The following is a 17,726-nucleotide window of genomic DNA, read 5'->3' on the forward strand; positions in this document are numbered from 1 at the left end:
TGGGTGGGAGATCGGTGTCTTGATGCCTGGAATCAGACAGCAATACTGATACATGCCTAGAGGCAGAAACATATGTGCCTAGGGAACTTTTACTGCAAAAATATAGGTGCCAAGTCAGTTTAAGCACCTACAGGATTTAGTGGGAGTTTTGTGAATCACAGTGGAGCCTAAAATTGTGATTTAGGCATCTAAACCCAGATTTAGGCATCTTTTTATGAAAATTTTGTGAAAATAGGCCTTAATGACTGCCCAAGCTGTCAGTGATTCTGCCACCACCCTGCTTTTGTTACAGCTCACCTTGCAACTACTTTGAAGCTTCTGGAGAGTTTGTGCCTTCTCTTCCCAACCATAATTCACTGCTTTCCTCTATCCTCCTTGTCTTTTCTTAGGAGGAGAGGGAAAGGTCACATTGTGAAAAGAAGTATTCTATCCAATCAACCAGGCCCCTACCAATCAGAAAATGGAGGCAAGACCAGAAAGTGAGGAAACTATTTAACTAAAGGCCAAGGCCTCCAGTCTTTACTCAGGCAAAACAGCCATTGACTAGAAGGGGAGTTTGTCCTATGAAAGAGCACAGTATAAAGATTATAGAATATGGATGTATCTAATCAAAAGATTCCCTCAATTTATGTGATTCCCTCATTAAAATTTTGTAAAATGTATTTGCATATTCATTCTCTTACAATTAACTCCTTATTTTCAAGTAACTTTGAGGGAATGGAAGCAGCTGAACAACTGCACCTAAAGACCATCAGCTAAAACAGCTATCATGAGTAGCAAGGCATGCTCCCTAATAGTCACAAAGCAATAGGTAATAGAGGCCACAAAGCCAGTCTCTCCACCATTGTCATTCTTGGAATTTAATATTTCCCATCACTGAACAAACATTAAGTAATTTTTCATATATCCTTGGAAGGTAGGTAAATAAGTAACATCATCCCCATTTTATAGATGGGGAAAGTGAGACACAATAAGGATAGATTTTGCTCAAGATCATAAAAATCATATGTAAAACCAGGCTTAAAACTCAGGAATTCCTGACTTCAGCCTAATCCATTAGACCACAATGGCTCCTCCTCATCATCTGCCATGATTTGAGGATTACAGTAACTCGGCCAGAAGTTAGGGGTCTATTACAGGAGTTGGCAGGTGAGTGAGGTTCTGTGGCCTGCAATGTGCGGGAGGTCAGTCTAGAGGATCATGATGGTCCCTTCTGACCTTAATTTCTATGAAATGGATGACAACCTCTCCCCTCCATTCATCTGGAAGAACTTTTGATCCTGATCTGAAATACTTGACCCAACACGTCCCATGGACAATTTGTACTTGTACACATACTTGTACGCACTCTCTGGCACATACGAGGCTCATCCTTCTCTAGAAAATGTTATTGTGTTTGAACACAATTGGAAACACTCAGATCAGATTACATTGTGCTGACCAGGAGTTTGTGATCATTACAGACAAGAAACCAGAAGGCTTAGTCAAGGCACAACACTGAAAATGACTTATTGTCTAAATCAATTGCAAATTCATGCCTAGCATCATGTCAAAATCATATTCCCAAAGAATCCCAACCACATTTGAACAAAGTTGTCTAATGAAAACCATCCAAGCCCTTGGAGTGCATGCTCAGGTTTGGAGATGTCCTGGATATCGCCTGTAGTAAAGCTCATCATGTGACCGAGTTTAAAATGGTCAGGGGCTATGGTGCTCCTCTCAGCTGCTGAGCAGTCTATTCAAGGTATCACTTTTTCTTTTACAATTGGTTGTTGAAACTGGTGCTCAGCTCTGGACACTGAAAACAATGAATCAAATATAATGAGTCTGACATGTCACTGAGCAAAACACAGGGAAGCTTAATAAAAACACTCTTGGTTCCATGTTATTTCATCCCTTAGATTCAGCATTTGAATTTTATTGTTCTGTTGCTATAGACTTTTTCACAGATGAATGGCCACATTCCTTCCAATAAAAGCCTTTCTTTGTGCCTCTCTCAACTCCACTGTACTTTTTGACACAGAAGACACTTGAATGATTTGTTAACAGCCAGCAGGAGCAGCAGTGTTGGAAACAAGCCTAGTTCAATATGGTGTATTTGTATATCGTGTGTGTATATATATAAGTAGCTTTCATGCATCTGAAATGTGCTGCTCAGATTCTCCTATATGAAAAGATTGCTTTGTTCTCCACCAGTGGCACAAAGCATCCTTAGAGATGGTAGATCTAACCCCAAGAGAATTCCTCCTTCCTTGGTTCCTACATCAACCCATTCCTTGTTGCCTGTAGTTGGGTCTCCCTTATGTCTTAGCAGTCCCACTGCTGAAGTGGGCCCTTGGGTCCATAGACAGCCGGCACAACTAATAGCATCCAGAAAGCTTTTCTAAATTCGACCAGAGACCAGCCCAAAATCCAGCCAGTACCAGGATTAGAGGTCAGACAGGTGACTTACACTCACCTTTAGCTGTACCATCCTTGGCCAAAGCTGAGGACAGGTTCAGATTAACCTATGTGCACTGCCTGCACTTGCACAGAGACCCTCTCAGAGGGGACTGAACAACTGGGGGGAAGACAGAACTGACCAGCAGTGCAACCCTGTGCGATGCAATGCACCTCTACTCACTCAAGTTTGGTCCAGTGCCATGAGAGCTCAGGGCAGGCAATGGGAGCGAGCGGAGATGGGAAGCTGTATCGGGAGGAGCCCCTCTTCCTCTGAGACTGGAACAGAGAGTTGAGCTGGGGGTAGGGGGGCTGGTGAGTGACTCAGGACATACAAGGGGCAGTGAGAGAGCAGCTGGGGGTTAGTTATTGGCAAACTATGGGGTGAGTGGGTCATGCTGGGGCACTGTGGGGTGAGGGGATGTTGGTTGCAAGTGGCCGGTGGGGCTGACATGTTGGGGGCTGTGATAAGTGGGATGTGAGTCAGGACTGCTGGGATGAATACTGGGGCTGTGAGGATAAGTAGGGGCTGGTGATGAGTTGTTGGTTAGTATGTGGGGTCTGAGGAACTTTTCAGGGTCTGTGTGGGTGGAGTGTGTATTGGGATGGGGGGAAGAGGTGTTTGGGGGGGTCGATGGGGGGTGGGAGCACTTTGCTGTCCAGTTTATAGAAGTGGGGCAATTTCCTTAATGTACAGGAACCCATAGTTTTTTAATCTGGCAGAGCATCTTGCCCTATATGCAGGGCCCCGACCTTGAAGTGATAAATTCAGAGTCATTAATGGGTTGAACCCAAAACCAGGTGGAAATCAGTTTCACATTGTTTCCCTTTGGGTTAATATGAACCACACTTTCAGATTTAAACTACAGGTGCAAGTTAAAGGTGAGCAAAAGTATAACTGTGAAAAGTGACACTACTGGAAATTTGAGTGTTCTTGCATTTCATTGTGAACTTGAAAGTGGGTAATTTCTCTGAAAAAATTGCTATGTTTCATGATTGCCTCATTTAAAAATAATCATCTTTGCTAGTAAAATTGGGTCTATCATTACTATATTTATACTAATCTACAAATTATACATGCCATAAACATCACCGCAAATAATTACTATTCATGTCAGTCACATTGTGTCAGACATATATTGCCCGCTTTCATTCCAGAGGAAGGATGGTCATGTGGTTAGGGCATTAGTCTGGGACTAAAGAGATGTAGCTTAAATTTCCTGCCCTACAATATACTTCCTATGAGAACTCTGGAAAGTCACTTAGACCCAGATCCACAGATGCATTTAGGTGTCCAAGTCCCAGTTTTAGGCACCACTGCAATCCACAAAACCCCGTTCAGCTGCAGCCTAATCCTGTAAGCATCTAAATTTCTGCTGCAAAAGTTCCCTAGCTTTCTTCCTCTGGGCATATGCACTGCTGCCTTTCTCTAGGCATCTGGATGCCTATCTCCACCTAAGTCCCAGTGCAACCCATTAACTGGGAGAAGATAGGCAGAGAAGCACCTTTTTTACCCACAAGGCCCAATCTGGCAGGCACTGTCACAGTTTCAGAGTAAGTGCATATGTGTTCCCCACAGCCAGGTTCCACTCCAGGAGTTCCCAGTGAGGTCTCTAGTCCTCTGCCATCACCTTTCTCTGGGTAAGAATCCTTGTCCCACTTCCCTCTGGCCGGGGGTTTTAAAGCTACACAGCTCCCTGCCTTACACTGGGATATGCCCAGCAAACCAGTCTCCCTAAAGACCAGCACCTGTGCATTGCTTTCTCTATTAGGGCTATCAACAGCATATTGCCAGCCATTACAAGTTACCACACAGTTCTTTCTAGGCAAGCACATTTATTCTTAAGATAAAAGGATTGCAGAGAAAAAATACTAAACATACCAGGAGTCACCCATCAATCTTATTGGATCCTAGTAGGCCAAAGTCTTTCCAACCATTCTGCAAGATTTGGCCCCACCCTTGGATAGTAAATCCTGTCCATTTGCTGGATCAGAAAGAAGGCCCTGAGTCAGTTTAAATGCAGCCTTTTCTTTCGGACTCTGGGAAATCCAGTTTGAATCAGTATATGCGAGCCTCCCCAAGTACCTCTCCGGAGGTGTTTACAACTTAAGTGATTCACCTTAATAACCCCTCACTGTTTTTGGTTCCTGGAGAAGTTCTGATAACCCTTCCCCCTGGAGTTGCATATAATCCCAGGCCTAGAGTGATAAATACACCTAATATCATATGACCCCAAAGATATGGCATGGGATTGCAATATCTGTCAAAGGCATACTCAGAATCTGCCTACTGGATCATATCCCATTCAAAATCTGGCCAGAGGAGGAGAAGGTGGTGGGGCTCACCTTATAACTTTTAGCCCAATAACTGGAGCACTCACCTGAGATGTGGAAGATCCAAGTTTAATTCCCCACCTCTGCCAGAGGGGGAGATAGGATTTGAACACAGGCCTCCCACCTTTCCAGAGGTACACCAGCTTGATGACAATCATGGAGTTCACGGGTTTGAGCCTGGCTTAATCTCACACTAAAAGGCTGCCTCCAATTCAGCCAGCTGTGACAAAAAAGGGTACCTGATGCACAAGGTTGGGGAAGTCAAAGATGGTCCGACGTAATGCCAGCACACTGCTCCTTTGGGTACTGTTGGCTTAAATGACATCAGCCTGATAAGCCACCCATGGCTCAGGGAAGACTTTTACTGTGTTGACTCCCCCCTCCCATGAGAGCAGTACAACCCGGATTTGACTTATGCCTCTTTATTCCATATGAAACATAGGGTCTTCACTGCCGCCTTCCATCTTTGGCAGTCTCTCACTGCAGTCTCAAGATTTTAATGTGGGCCTCCCCTCAGTCTCTCTTGTTGAAGCTGTTCCAGTTTGGCTAAACAATTAAAGACTCATTGAGCAGAGGGACTGGACTCTGGGTCTCCCACATGGATGCCCTAACCCACAAGCTAAAGAGTCATTCTAATTCTCTCAGGTTTCAGAGTAGCAGCCGTGTTAGTCTGTATTCGCAAAAAGAAAAGGAGTACTTGTGGCACCTTAGAGCCTAACAAATTTATTAGAGCATAAGCTTTCGTGAGCTACAGCTCACTTCATTGGATGATTTTTTCCACCAAATGCATCTGATGAAGTGAGCTGTAGTTCACGAAAGCTTATGCTCTAATAAATTTGTTAGTCTCTAAGGTGCCACAAGTACTCCTTTTCTTTTTTCTAATTCTCTCATTAGCCCAGTAACTAAGTGAAACAACTTCAACAGGGAAAATTAAGGGAGCCCCACATCAGACTATCCCAGAGCTCAGTGGTTAGAACATGCTCCTGAGACATGGGAGATCCCTGCTCAAATCCTTCCCTGTCCCTCAGGCAGAGGAGGGAATTGCACCCGAGTCTCCCACATTCCAAAGGAGTTCTCTAACCACTGGGCTAATAGGTGGGATTAAAAAGATTGGGACTTTTCATCTTGGAAACAAGATAGCTAAGTGGGGGGATATGATAGGTCTATAAAATCTTGACTGGTGGGGAGAAAGTGAATAAGGAAATGTTATTTACTCCTTCACACAACACAAGAACTAGGGGTCACTGAATGACATTAATAGGCAGCAGATTTAAAACATAAAAAGGAAGTGTTTCTTCACACAATGTACAGTCAACCTGTGGAACTCTTTGCCAGAGGATGTTGTGAAGGCCAACACTATAACAGTGTTCAAAAAAGGACTAGATAAGTTAATGAAGGATAGGTCCATCAATGACTTTTAGCCAGGATGGGCAGGGTTGAAACACCATGCTCTGAATGTCCCTAAATCTCTGTTTGCCAGAAGCTGGGCGTGGATGTCAGGGGATGGATCACTCGATGATTGGCCTGGTCTGTTCATTCTCTTTGAAGCACCTGGTGTTGCCCATTCTCTGAAGACAGGACACTGGGCTAGATGGATCATTGGTCTGACCCTGTATGGCCATTCTTATGTTTTTACGAGCTCCTCCTCTTCCATTATGCATGGAGCGAGGCAGGAACCTACTTCATTCTTGCAAGAAATTACTTAGGTACCTAAGTCACCTGACTCCTGGGGAGGCGTACCCAGCTGTGGATTGCTAGCAGAGATAGGTGCCTCCCTGAAGCTTAGATTAGGCGCCCATCTCCATAAGAGGGCATCCCTCTCAACCACACACACACACAAACAATATGTAAATTGGAATTGAGACACAGAGGGATTGTACACTTTCAGGAAAATTATACAGGAAATCTTTTTTGGGAGCCAAGGATGGAATCCACAACCCAGTCCATTGCTTTAACTGTAAGACAAGTCTTTGTCTCATACTGCAATACTAGAGATTTATATTGGTCCCAAGTATAGAGAGCTAAATCCATCCTTGGTGTAAGCAAATATAACTCTATTGATCTTAGTATTGAATTTGAGCCACAGTTTTATTCAAAACACTTTCCTCCTCTCTGTTTTCAAAATAAAAATCAACATCTTTTAAATGCAAAAATTAACACTTCAAACCCCATATTCCGGACCACTACACTACATTTTTCATATCAGCTTCTTTCTTGGATGTTATAGAACCAACTTAGGGTTTCCCTCCAATCTTGCCCATCTGTAGATTCTTCTGTTTTCCCATATGTTCTCATTTTCATGTGTGAAATGTACCGAACTTGTTATGTCACTATTTTCTGGCTTTTCAACAGCACAGCTGAAACTCAGCCAGACAGTACTCTTGAGTTATTTCTTTCTATGAAAACATAAATCAGTCCCTAACTGACTCTTGAACCCACAAGTTATGCAGTGTGCTGAATTTCAAGAGCAGTCAAATAGCTAGAATATCAGCAAGGCTTGCTTTGAAGATTCATGGTGCAGGTGCACTAACTATCCCACTCCATTAAAGCGCTAATCATATAGAATCAGAGTTATACAGGACAAGAAGGAGCTCATTTTGGGGACACATTATGATCCATTTAATAGAGCACAAGATCAGGAGTTAGAAGACAGGGTAGTAGTTTTTCTTTTTTCCTGTCACCGCTGTAGACTCTTTGTGGGACATTCGGCAAGTCATTTCAACATGTCATTCAGCATGTCCCATTTCGCCACCTGTGAAATAGGCTTAATGATACATAGCCTCGTTTCAAAAACACTTTAAGGTATATGAATGAAAAGGGATAAAAAATACTAAGCGTGATTAATTCTTAAAAGAAAACCATTTATTTAAAAAATGTGGCTTGGATTTTTAATAAAAGGAGTATGTAGGTAATGTTTTATTTGTTCTTTAAGCTTATTTTTTTCTTTCTTTTTTAACTATACCTGAATACAAGGGAATGTTCCCTGTCATCTTATCTATCTATTGTGTGAAGCATGCCTGTGTGAACAGAGCCTGTAAAGCTGGAAATAAAACTAGAACCATACAATTCATTCAATGCCCCTTAATCCTTGCCTGCAGCATCCCTGCCATTTCAGAACAGTACTGGCTTCTCCAAAGCAGAAACTGTCCATTGTGCTGAATTATGTCACACTCCATGTGTTGTTTTGTGTGCCATGAAGAGATCTGTAAAGAATGACACTCAGATCACCTAAATCATCGTCGTCATCATCACTGGATTAAAGCACTTTGCTAATAATAGAAGTAATTAGAAGCAAAGTGTGTTCACCAGCTTGCCAAAAATAAGTAGCTCTTTATTTTTGTTAGTATGTTGGACGATATAACTTTCACAGTTAATTTGCTACCAATTTCACAATAAAAGAATTCTTAGCTTAGTTATATTTAACCTAACTAAGATTTACTTGAGAAGAATTAAAAATTGGCATATGACATATGTTACCCACTATTTAGTATGCACAATAGTTATGTTCTTGTGTAGTTTACTCATGTTTTAATCTTGCAATATTCCAGAAAACAGAAAGTAAACATCTAGGAGAGTTTTAAGTGCTTTGTGTATGTTATATGTGTTATACATATACAAGTACCCATAATTAGATTTCTAGGTAGTAGCAGGCATCCTTCAGTCTCGAGAGACCATGGGTATGTGCCCCTGAGACGTAAAGAATTTACTCAGTTGGTTTTATGGCAGCTGCAAACATGGCTGAAGAGACCCACCCGAGACAAACTCTGTCGCATCTGCCACATTTAAAGGTGATGTTTCAACCCTTTGGTCTCTGCCTTCTGTGAGCTCTTTTCTCCTCTGCTACGCTGGACGGCTTCCTCTCGTAACTCTGGAGATCTCTGTTAAGCTCTTGTTTCCAAAGGCTGCAGTGTTGAGTGTGATCTTCCCATTTGTCCACATCCATGTTCATTTCTTTGAGGTCTCACTTGCACATGCAATTTTGGGCATCCAGATGCCAATTCATCGTAGAGAATGTCCTTTGGGATGTGCCCATCATTCATTTGGCACACATGCCCAAGCCAGCAGAGGCATCTCTGTTTGAAGAGTGTTTGCATGGTGGATATTGCCAGCCCATTTGAGCACCTCAGAGTTAGTGACTACGTCCCTCCAGGAGATTCCAAAGATTCAACGAAGGCAACGCATATGAAAGCTGTTGAGCTTCTTTTCCTGATGAGAATATAAGGTCCATGTCTTGCTCCCATACAAAAGCATGCTAATTATAGCTGTACAATACTCACAGCTCTTTGTGTGGTCTGTCAGTTTGTTGTTTTGGCATACCCTCTTGTTCAGTCTAAACATTGTTGTGGCGGCTTTTCCAGTGCGGATGTTGAATTCTGTTTCAAGTGAGAGGTTGACTATGATAGTGGTCCCCAGGTATGTGAACTTGTTCACCACTTCAAGTTCATAGTTGTTGATCTTGATGAAGAGTCCTCAAGTCCTTGGCAATTAGTTTTTTTTAGCTTATAGTAAGCCCGAAGCCTTTGGAAAAACTATCCATTAGCTATGAAGATGAGCTTCTGTGTGAGTTGTCACTGCTGTGTCATCAGTGAAGAGGAGGTGTTGGATAAGGACCTCCTGAATCTTGGTTTTAGATCTGAGTCTTGCAAGATTGAACAGTTTTCCATCAGACCTTGCAAGCAAGCAGATTCCCTCAGTTGAGGAACCCAAAGCTGGTTTCAGTAGCAGGGAGAAGAAGATCCCAAACAGAGTTGGGGCAAGTACACAACCCTGCTTAACTGCGCTACGAAGCTGGAAAGCCTCAGATGCTGAGCTGTCATATTGGACTATGCTGTACATGTTTTCATGGAGCAATCAAATCATGCTTAAGAGCTTGAAGGGACATCCAATCTTTTCTAGAAGTGCGAATAGTCCCCTTCTACTGACAAAAGTCAAAAGCTCTTGTGAGACTGATGAAGGCTATATAGAGGGGCTTTTTTGTTCTCTGTATTTCTCTTGTAGTTGTCTCAGCGAGAAGATCATGTCGATAGTAGACTTTTCAGCTCTGAAGCTGCACTATGATTTAGGACAGATTCTGTCTGCCAGGGTCTGAAGTCTGTTCAGGACACCTCGGGCAAAGGCTTTTCCCATAATACTCAGAAGGGAAATGCCATGATAGTTGTTACAGTTGCTTCTGTCACCCTTGTTTTTATAGATAGTGATGATGTTGGAGCCTCTCATTTCTTGTGATACTTCACCTTCTTTCCAGCACAGGCAGAGCAACTCATGAAGATGTTGCACTTTTAATTCACCAGTCTAAAGTAGTTATGTGAGGACCAATTCCTATGGAAGAGAAAAAAATCTAGAGCATTATAGTGGAGCGACATCTCTGCTATAGTTAAAGTTAAGGCCAACTTTCTGTTTAAAGCTTGACTGTTCTAAGTGCTCTGAAATCCATATGGTTAATCGAATTTTGTTGAAATTTGGTATATCTCATGGGGTACCATAAGTGATCCTAATTTGGGGCCGTTTAGTTCGTGAGATACACCCCATGGGAAAAAGACAGCTTTTCTTAAAGTTGACACATTTTTTGCTGACAGAGATCAAACCAGGGCTCAGATCATTGTACCAGGGTCTGAGTCTCAAGGGTTACCCCAACAAAGTGCGTGATACTCACCAGCCTTTGAGGGAAATCCAATTAAAATGTTGTTTCAAAAAAGAGGCTGCTTCTCCGGTTAGGCAAACTATGACTCACATGCCTGGTCACCTACTTAACGGATTACAGTGAGCACGTGCGGAGAGAAGCTAAGTCTCTGAAAACTACCTCTGCATCGTAGGACTGGGGTGTCTCCAAGCGTGTGTCACAGTCATTGAATCTGAGCACTACTGCAAGCACTCTGAGTTCAGCTGGATTGGAAGTTTAAAAGAAAAAAAAAAGTAGGCGTATTGCTCCAATCTGCCTCTGTCAAAGGGTGGGATTCTTATTCTGCAGAAATGTAACCTGACAGCAGAATAGTCAGAAAGTCCTGAAACTGTTTTTTGTGGGGAAAAACCTACAGAATCAAATGTTCATAGCAGGGAGGGGATTAGGAAGTGGAAGACTAGATGGGAATAGGGAAGAGGGGTTGGGGATGGGGACTAAAGAAAGTGCGAGGAGAGGCATGGGACATTGGGAAAGGGCACATGGATGTCAATGATGGGGGAGTGGGGAAGAATAGGGGCAGAGGCACCTGTCAGCCCCACATTCCCCTTCCATGCGTGTATCATGATCTGGGGCCCCGTGGCCCATCCACAGGAACATGACCCCTGGCCTAGGCAAGCCCCCTCCAGAACCTGGCTCACATATCTTAGGTTAGACCCTACCCCTCCCACCCCCATCTCCCTGTCCCTCATGTAAGCTGGGATCGGAGTGTCCCTGTCCCCCAGTGATGTGTGAGCCCTGCACCTGTCTATACGTGCCAGAAAGTAAGAGGCCCCTGCATTTTCTAGGTAGTGGTATTAATAACTGGCTGAATTTTGGGAATAAGGGATTTTTGACAGTGTCATTAAATGCAATAAAGTGCTCTTTCCAAGCATGCACTATATTGCACTACTCCTGTTAAGTATTTTGGCTATCAACCGTCCCTGAATCTTTTTCTAGCATGAAACTGACAAAGTACCAAGTCGGCATTTGAAATTCATAGATTGCAATTACTATAATGTAAGAGCTGTATCAAACCATATTTTGGTGGAGAGGGACAGACTACATCTCTGTTTAAAGAAATATGTATTTAAATTTAATTTTGGCAAGTCATTATTCATTTTAAGTGGAAAATCTACTTCTTTACTGTAGATTTATCATTTGAGAAAAAGATGCCTATATGAAGATCTTTACCGAGGAAGAGCAGATGGGTCTCAATATTTAGCCTTCAGATTTACTGTATGTACTAGCAAAGATTCAAAAATGTGGGGAAATGCTTGAAGTTACTTGGGGGAAGAACGGGTTTATAGTTCAAATCATTTAGTGGATTGATTACATTAACTCAGTCGCTAAACACTACCAGACATGTGGGAGAGACAGAGCTCAGCAGGGGTAACAGAAAAAAACAACATGTGAGGTTGTAAAAGCCTTAAGATACAGAAGAGAAGCACATGGAAGCTGAACCAGCAGCTGAACTGAGGCTAAGAAAGTTTAGGGAGGTTGAAGTGAGAGTAAAGCCTGGAAAACATTGAGATGTATGGCGTTTGGGACAAATTATAAAGGGGAGGCTTACATATGACTCAGCCTTTGGTTTCAACATCACTTAGGGCTGGATCCAAAGCCTCTCAAAGTTGATGGAAAGACTCCTATTGGCTTCACTTGCTTTTGGATCAGCCCCTTAGCAGAGGGAAAAAGGTGACTTTATACCAAGTGAGCACATAAACATGATAGATTTTGCAATCCTTGTAGGAGGCGAGGACTTTTAAAAACTGACTTGAAATAGCAGCAGTCATGCCAATGCTGAGTGCTATGGTAATTCCCAAGCCCACTCACTATGACATCAGCAACTGTAACCACAATTAAATACACACCAAAGAAACATCAGACGCATGACAGGTATGAAGCAGCCATGCTTGCTACAGAGACTTTCCCGTGAGTAAAAACTAGGACGAGGAAGCATCACCACTTGAAGAGGGTCATATCCTCACTTGTGAAAGAAGCAGCTCCACAGATCACATGGCAACTGGTGATCCATATCCCACAGTTTGAGAAACACTGCATTAGACTCTCTGGTTACGTGTTTTTCACTGATCAACTAATGTATATACCCTAGTATTTCTATTACATTCCTTGCTGTCTTCTATACTAGTTCAACATTTTACACATCGATGGGACTATATAGATATAACTGTGAAGAACTGGTCACACTGTTTTTGGCTGCAGGAACCTTGACTTCAGTTGCAGCTGCAATAATATCTAAACAGCTGATTAACTTAATCTCGCCAAAGCTTTGATTTTATTGTCACTGGTCAATCATCAAAACCAATGAGGAGTCCGGTAGCACCATAAAGACTAACAGATTTATTTGGGCATAAGCTTTTGTGGGTAAAAACCCCACTTCTTCAGATACATGGAGTGAAAATTACAGATACAGGCATAAATATACTGGCACATGAAGAGAAGGGAGTTACCTTACAAGTGGAGAACTAGTCTTAACAAGGTCAATTCAGTCAGGGTGGATGTGTTCCATTCCCAATAATTGATGAGGAGATGTCAATACCAACAGAGGGAAAATTGCTTTTGTAGTGAGCCAGCTATCAGTCCCTATTCAAGCCCAAATTAATGGTGTTAAGTTTGCAAATGAATTATAGCTCTGCAGTTTCTCTGTGAAGTCTGTTTTTGAAGTTTTTTTGTTGAAGGACGGCTACTTTTAAATCTGTTATTGAATATCCAGGGAGATTGAAGTGTTCTCCTACTGGCTTTTGTATGTTTCTGATCTCTGATTTGTGTCCATTTATTCTTTTACATAGAGATTGTCCGGTTTAGCCAATGTGCATGGCAGAGGGGAATTGCTGGTACATGATGGCATACATCACATTGGTAGATGTGCAGGTGAATGAGCCCCTGTTGGTGTGGCTAATGTGGTTGGTGTCGTAGAGTATGATGGTGTCAGTAGAGTAGATCTGGGGACAGAGTAGGCAAAAGGGTTTGTTACAGGGATTGGTTCCTGGGCTAGTGTTTCTGTGGTTCGGTGTGTAGTTGCTGGTGAGTTTTTGCTTCAGGTTGGGGGGATGTCTGTAAGCGAGGACTGGCCTGTCTCCCAAGGTCTGTGAGAGTGAGAGATCACTTTCCAGGATAGGTTGTAGATTGTTGATGATGTGCTGGACAGGTTTTAGCTGGGGGGCTGTACGTGATGGCCTGTGGTGTTCTGTTATTTTCCTTGTTGGCCCTGTCCTGTAGTAGGTGACTTCTGGGTACCCATCTCGCTCTGTCAAGCTGTTTCCTCACTTCCCCTGGTGGGTATTGTAGTTTTAAGAATAATTGATAAAGATCCTGTAGGTGTTTGGCTCTGTCTGAGGAATTGGAGCAAATGCGGTTGTATCTTAGGTCTTGGCTGTAGACAATGGATTGTGCGATCTGTCCTGGATGAAAGTTGGAGGCATGTAGGTAAGTATAGGAGTCAGTAGGTTTCTGGTATAGAGTGGTGTTTATGTGACCATCACTTATTTGCACTGTAGTGTCCAGGAAGTGGATCTCTTGTGTGGACTGGTCCAGGCTGAGGTTGATGGTGGGGTGGAAATTGTTGAATTCCAGGTGGAATTCTTCCCTCTGATACTTGGTCGGTATCATGTCTGTCAATTGAATTTTCAGGCTGAATTTATACAACAGATTTTAGCTTACAGGTCATTATATAAAGTAAATGCCTATACATTAGATAGACAATCCCCTTATACAAAATGGAACAATCTGATCTTGAAACACAGCTGCTGCTGTCTCAAAAGAATAGAAGAAACATAGAGGCATAGCAGAAGTTAACAGTCTCATCAGCTGAAACTGAGTTGTAGCCACATATACTGGCTTACCCATGCCAGCATCCATTTTTTAATATTATTGATGGTGTTATTAACTTTTGTGGCCAGTCCTGTTCTACATGATGCAAGTAGCAGTATTGTCATTGACTTCAACAGGAAGCAGAGTTGGGACTTATCTGTTAACAATTTTATCTTATGGATCTTGTGGTTCTGCTTGGCAAATCATGAGTTTCATGTAAGGGTATTTTTATTTATGGTCACTTTCAAAGGTTTATTATTTTTAATGATGAACCATAATATGTTCCTCACACATGCTAAACTGGATTAGGCAGCTAGCTTTCCAGTGTTAGGGGAAATCAACCTAGTTAGCATATGTGACTCCATTTTGGGTTTCATCTTGGCCATTAAGTAGAAGCGAGCACATCACGTACCAAGGGAGGATCCTTCAGGGTGGACAGCTGGACAGTTTCAAGATAAGGGAAACAAAGGAGACAGGAACCAGCCAACATGCCTGAAATAGTTGCTAATTCAGCTTTTTTGCATGGGGAAGGTGGCTGCAGGGGATTGGTAATAGATAAGGAGAAGGCCTGTTTATTAGTTTAGGCCCCCCGAGGCACACAGGCAGGATGTTTTGCCAACAGTATATAATCTTTGTGTAACCTGTAATCGGGGTCCCGTTCTGCTTAACAGAGCGGTACCACGCTTGAGCATAATAAAACTTTAAGACACTCTGCAGTCTGTCTTTATTTGGTTGCCTCAACCTAGAAACGAACTGTACATGTCCTAACTGGAATAATTCGTAACACTGGGGATCTTTTGATGTCTTGTGCATACTAAAAAGACACCTGAGCTCCAAGCTCCAAACTGCAGGAATTTATTATGCACATCTAGCTTTACCATTTATATTCATTAGTTCCTACAAACAGATTTGCATGCACAGTGTTGCTTGGTGCAGAGTACAAAATGTAGCATAATCGGTCTGAGCAGACTACACTGAAGGAAACCTGAATAACACCATCTGTATTTTAACTTAATTGTTTACAGCTCAAAGGTACTGAAATAACACACATTTGGTAGCTTTTTGGGCTAATTAATAAATTATGCAGATGAACTTTTCAGTTGTAAAACTGAGAATCAGAGATTGAGTAATGTTATAAACTGCTTTTAAAAAACACGAATTTTCTATGGTTGTTTCATCTTCTGTCTTAGGGAGACATTGATGAAAGTAGTTTGGAGCATATTATCCAAGAAATTGCACAATGAACTAGGGGTTTGATTTTCCTTTACACTAAGGCCCTTCTCTTTACATAACTCTGGCAGGGTAAAGGGGCCTTAAAGTGTGTGTAAAATACACGTACCTCTGTTCAGACCATTAGTGAGACCATTACTGGAATAATAGGTCCTGTCCTGGTTTCCATACTTCAAAACAATTGTTGAAAAATCAGAAAGGATTGGAAAAAAAAGAGCTACAAGGATGATTCGAGGTCTGGCAAATATGCTTTATAATAAGAAGCATAAGATCGTTAATCTTTTTAGTTGACCCAAAAGGAGATTAAGAGTAGGGCTGATCAGAACGTTTTTGTCACCATATGTTTTTTCACAGTTAAAATGTTTCACAAAGATATATCAGTTTCAACCAAGTTTTCATTGGGAAGGTTTTTTGGTCACGGGCTCTCTGGTCACATCTAACTAGTGAGAGAGGAAGATAAATTGTAAACCTCAGGTTTTTCATCAAAAACCCACTATTTTGACACCATTCCATTTTGTGAAAAGGTTTGAAAAGTCACCTCTTAACCTTCTCTTTGTTAAGCTAAATAGATTGAGCTCTTTAAGTCTATCACTATAAGTCTTGATTTCAAATCCTTTAATCATTCTTATGGCTCTTCTCTGAACTCCCTCTAATTTACCAGCATCCTTCTTGAACTGTGGACTCCAGGACTGGACACAGTATTCCAGCAGAAGTATTACCAGTGCCACAGAGGGCTAAAATAACCTGTTTGCATCCATTCGAGATTCTCCTGTGCATGCATCTGAAGTTTGCATTACCTCTTTTGGCCACAGTGTCACACTGGGAGCTCATGTTTATCTGATTATCCACCTCAACCCACACATCTGGATCATGGTTAAGGTTAAGATTTTGTCACAGGTATTTTTTAGTAAAAGTCAGGGACAGGTTGCAGACAGTAAGCAAAAATTCACAGAAACTAGAGATCTGTCCCTGACTTTTACTAAAAATACCCTGGGGGAGGGGACTATCAGTCAGAGCACTGCCAGGGACTGACCTGTGGCAGCTGCTCCAGCTCCACTGCTGCTCCTGCGGCATGGGTTGACCACCGCTGATCTAGCCCCAAGGGGTCTGACCCAACCCTAGCCACTGCTTCAGCTCTTGGGCCACTGCTCTGGTGGCTCCAGGGCTGACAGCTGCTCCAGCCCTGCTGCTGTGGAAGAAGTCTCAGAGGTCCTGGAAAGTCACGGAATCTGTGACCTGCATGAGAGAATCGTATCCTTAATTATAGTCTACAAGTACTTATATGGGGAAGAGATTTCTGATGGTAGATGGCTCTTTAATCAAGTAGAATAAGGTATAATGACATTCAATATTTGGAAGATGAAGGTGGACAAACTGACATTAGAAATAAAGCACATACTTTTATCAGTGAGGAAGTTAACCAATGGAATCAGTTAACCAACTGGGTTAACCAATCCCTTACCTAGGGATGTGGCAGATTCTCCATCACTTGAACTCTTTAAATCAAGACTGGATATCTTTCCAAAATATATACTACCAAGAGTTGTGGGCTTGATGCAGATGGTGAAATTCTATGACCTGTGTTATGGATGGGTACTTAGATTGGATCATCATCATAGTCCCTTCTAGCCTTAAAATCTATTTATCTTAATTTAAGTGAGAATCAGGCCCTAGTTGTTCAGCATCTAAAGAGTTACTTGGGTGGTACTGGTGGCTGTTATTGATGTGCATACAATATCCTCTAACCTGTTTTCACCCCTATCCCCCATACTTCATATGTCTCTTGTCTTCTTAGGGCCAGACTTTGAAACTCTTACTTATGTTTCATAGCTCCTTATTCCATAAATATTCCCACTGAAGTAAATATTGTGAGTAAGGGTGGCAGAATCTGGTAGTGTTATTTCCACTAAAGTGATGAATCCTACGGTGTTTTAAATTTCCTGCATGAACCATTTTTGTGTCCTTTTTTGGAAGTCTCTGTCACAAATTGTGTCCCACATTCACGCCCGGCAGGTTTATAGGTAGCAACAAGACGTTCCCGTGGGAAGAGGGAAGCTTGATTACATAGATGTGATATTAAATAAAAGGGACTTCAATGAAGTCTTATTTACAGCATTGTATATGGGAATTCTGTGTGAAAGATACATAGGACGTTCCTGCTAAAATTTTTCAGGGGAAAAAACCCCTTATTTTTAGGTAGTGATACACCAGAATTCTGGGATATGGCAGTGACATG

The 17,726-nt window shown here is 42.1% G+C and overlaps 1 long non-coding RNA gene across 1 annotated transcript; it reads left to right on the forward strand.

Moving 5' to 3' along the window:
* Nucleotides 1-5,453: 5,453 nt before the first annotated feature.
* On the forward strand, nucleotides 5,454-14,961 carry LOC122460224. Its single transcript, XR_006281385.1, has 3 exons — nucleotides 5,454-5,466; nucleotides 6,109-6,113; nucleotides 14,586-14,961. It is a non-coding gene; the product is annotated as an uncharacterized LOC122460224 (long non-coding RNA).
* Nucleotides 14,962-17,726: the final 2,765 nt, after the last annotated feature.

Source organism: Dermochelys coriacea, chromosome 5 (assembly GCF_009764565.3).
Source record: "Dermochelys coriacea isolate rDerCor1 chromosome 5, rDerCor1.pri.v4, whole genome shotgun sequence".
NCBI classification, from domain to species: domain Eukaryota; kingdom Metazoa; phylum Chordata; order Testudines; family Dermochelyidae; genus Dermochelys; species Dermochelys coriacea.